Source organism: Sphaerodactylus townsendi, linkage group LG01, assembly GCF_021028975.2.
Source record: "Sphaerodactylus townsendi isolate TG3544 linkage group LG01, MPM_Stown_v2.3, whole genome shotgun sequence".
Lineage (NCBI taxonomy): Eukaryota > Metazoa > Chordata > Lepidosauria > Squamata > Sphaerodactylidae > Sphaerodactylus > Sphaerodactylus townsendi.
The window spans coordinates 80,455,605-80,459,570 of NC_059425.1; positions in this window are offsets into that span (position 1 = coordinate 80,455,605).

Genomic DNA, 3,966 nt, shown 5'->3' on the forward strand with positions numbered 1-3,966 from the left:
CCCCCCCACCCCCCCCCCCCCCCACCCCCCCCCCCCCCCACCCCCCCCCCCCCCCACCCCCCCCCCCCCCCACCCCCCCCCCCCCCCACCCCCCCCCCCCCCCACCCCCCCCCCCCCCCACCCCCCCCCCCCCCCACCCCCCCCCCCCCCCACCCCCCCCCCCCCCCACCCCCCCCCCCCCCCACCCCCCCCCCCCCCCACCCCCCCCCCCCCCCACCCCCCCCCCCCCCCACCCCCCCCCCCCCCCACCCCCCCCCCCCCCCACCCCCCCCCCCCCCCACCCCCCCCCCCCCCCACCCCCCCCCCCCCCCCCCCCCCCCCCCCCCCCCCCCCCCCCCCCCCCGCCCCCCCATCCTCCCCCACCCCCCCCCCCCCCCCCCCCCCCCCCCCCCCCCCCCCCCCCCCCCCCCCCCCCCCCCCCCCCCCCCCCCCCCCCCCCCCCCCCCCCCCCCCCCACCACCTAGTGGCAGATAGTCATACATGTGACACTCAGTGCAAAACACTGGAAAGCCCCCATCCCCCTGCTGACTTCCTGCCTTCATATCTGATTTTGTTTAGATATTTAAATATAAACTTTTAGTCAGTGCCCCTCTGGAGCTATCTGTATTTACTATCTGTCAAAAATGTCCTTATTAATTTAAAAAACAAAAAATACTGAACTAAAGCCCCACCTCTGGTTCCAGAGACTGAACTAAAGCCCCACCTCTCAGCAGCCCAGGACAAAGAGGAACAAGAGATGAACTCTGTTAACCCCTGTTAAGCCCCACCTTTCAGCAGCTTCAGCAGTCTCAGCTCTCAGGAGCCTTACAAGGAGAAAAAGAGATAACTCCTGTTAAAATACACTGTTTTAAAAGCTGTGGCTTTGAGAAAAGCCCTCAAAAATGAACACCAGAACACCAGAGCTCACTCTGCTCTTCCTGGCCCAGTCTTCTTCTCCACTGTTACTCCTCTCTGCTGGTTCCAGAGACTGAACTAAAGCCCCACCTCTGGTTCCAGAAACTGAACTGAAGCCCCACCTCTGGTTCCAGCGACTGAACTAAAGCCCCACCTCTCAGCAGCCCAGAACAAAGAGGAACAAGAGATGAACTCTGTTAACCCCTGTTAAGCCCCACCTTTCAGCAGCTTCAACAGTCTCAGCTCTCAGAAGCCTTACAAGGAGAAAAAGAGATAACCCCTTTTAAAATACACTGTTTTAAAAGCTGTGGCTTTGAGAAAAGCCCTAAAAATGAACACCAGAACACCAGAGCTCACTCTGCTCTTCACTCTGCTCTTCCTGGCCCAGTCTTCTTCTCAGATCCCTCCAGCCCTCCCAGCCTCCCTTCTCTTTCCCCAGTTTTCTTTTCACTGTCTGATGTCTGCAGACAGCCTGTATGCCTACAAGCTTGGGAGAATTTGGTGTATTTGCTGCAGGTTGTACTAAAATGAAGGACGGGATAGCCCACTGAGAACAATGGGAGAGGCCTGAAGGCCCATGTATATAATGAGATCCAGAAATGCCAAAGTGGGCTCCAAGGACCGTCATTCCACTTTGGGGGCTGTCATTCCAGTCACAGAACACTTCTGCTACTCCCAGAGGCCATCATTCTACTCTAGAACTTGGCATGTTCAGTCTGTGCTGGTAAAGACCAGGAATTCAGGTACCACTGCCTATACTTTTTATAGTGAAAAGCTGATATAGAGCTGAGATGACTTGGTACCACTTGGAGAAATTCCAAGATTTGTTTACAAAAAGACTGAGGTTTTCCGACACATTGTACTTCTAGGATTACCAAAATCTGAGACTACATTATGAGGTAATTTTAAATTTCAATTCTGTTATGATATTTTCTGGAAAATTGTTTTAAAAATAACATTCAAAATCTAGCTGTGACTTTTGGTTGTAATAAACATAGCACTTTTGTATTGCTTCTGTTCAATTATTTTTAATGAACTAGTATGGCCCATAAAATCTAATTTTTACATTCCAAGTAAAAATTTCTGTCTTTCCCAGACTTTACACTGGTTTACCTATAACAGGTGCAATACTGGAACTGAAAAGTGACTTATGAGAATCACTTGATAGTGTTAGCCATGGACCTCTAAGACTAGGTTTTAAAACATTCATTAGTCAGCCTTAGTAAACGCTCACTGCGTAATCTTGACAGAGTCACTATAGCTTTTTTCAGCCGATCTGTCAGGGTTATTTTGAGATATTTATTTACATTATTTGTTACCTGTTTTTCTTTCCAACAGGAACTCAAACTGATAACAGGTGACCAGATATAGTCTCTTACGTGGGGCCCAGAAAAACCAGGAACAAACCCCTGGCCAAGCAAAGGCTTTGCTCTGGAAAAACTTTTTACCCATCCTCCCTGGAAATACTGGACTATGGGTCAATCACAGCATGGTGGCAGCAGAGAGGTTCAAAGGCCGCTGGAAAAGCCTTTGTTCCCTTTTACAAAATGAATCTGACTTATAAAATTAAAGCTGCAAAAAGACCCAGGTTGATAATGCCCAATGCCAGAGGCAAAGGTTTAAGAATATTTGCAAACCAGTGGGTAGAAAACAGCCAGTGCTCAGGGACAGTTTGCTTTCAGTACTTTCAGCATGGAATTTACAGAGACACCAGCTCATTTATTGCTGCCCTTTGGCTCATTCCGCACATGCAGAATAATGCACTTTCAAACTGCTTTCAGTGCTCTTTGAAGCTGTGCAGAATAGCAAAATCCACTTGCAAACAGTTGTGAAAGTGGTTTGAAAACGCATTATTTTGCATGTGCGGAAGGGGCCAAAGTGTTTCCAAGAAACACAAAGAAGATTTTTTTTACTTTTTGCTCCCAGAATGCCTTTGATGTAAACTGACACCACAACTATTTTAAATCTATATGGATTTCACACAGGATGCTGACAAGACCAGGTGTCAAGATCATTACTTGAAACATCTGTTCTCAATTTTATTCCATTTTTGTTACATATAGGCTGATGAAGAATTCTGGTGAGCTCGAAAGCTTCCTCACTGTTATGTAACATTTTGGCCATTTTCTCCATGTGTACCTAGAGCTGTAATCCCAGGAGATCTCCAGCCACCACCTGGAGGTTGGCAAACCCCAATAAAAGGAAAGGCTCATCAATCTTCCACGTAGGAAGACATAGCAAAAATGCCTAAAAGGGAAGCTGAAGAATGGAGAAAAGCTGCAGAAGAAGGAACTGCAGCTGTAAACAAGAACCAGACATGGACGCTCAAAGAACTCCCACTTGGAAGAAAAGCACAAAGGATGCAAATGGATCTTCAAGATCAAACACAATGCAGAAGGGGACATCCAGAGATACAAGGTCAGACTGGTTGCTAACGGATCATCAAGGAAACACAGAAAAGACTACAATGAAACAAGGTTAGAAACATAAATGGAGGATAGGTCCATCACTGCCTACTAGCCAGGATGACTAAGGAAACCTTCATACTTCTGAATACCAGAGGTACGGAGCAATATCAGGGAAAATCCTTGGCTTTGTTTGATCAGGGCAGCTGGTTGGCTTTGCTGGACTAGAGAGATCATCGGTCTAATATATCAGGGCTCTTCATATGTTCTTATGTCATAAGTAAATTAATTAGAATCCTGAGCAGGGCTGGGTATAATCAAAGCATTGGGCTATTGACTGCAACTATATGCTCTGTAGGAGGCTTCAGATACTTCTAAAAGCTGAAATATATTGTTAGGGGTTTTTTGACATTTAAATATTAATCAGTGAAAGATATATGTTACTAAAGTTGTATTAAAACACTTTCAGTACGTAAAATGTAAAATACTGACTTCACAAATACCTCTACATATTCACAATTCATTTAAATACCCAGCTCCCAGTACACAATACCCAGCTCCCTCCTTGGGGGAGGGCGGTATAAAAGTGGAACGAATAAATAAATAAATAAATAAATTAGATAACTTTAATGAGTAAACAATGTTTAAAAATGTAAATGAACAGTAC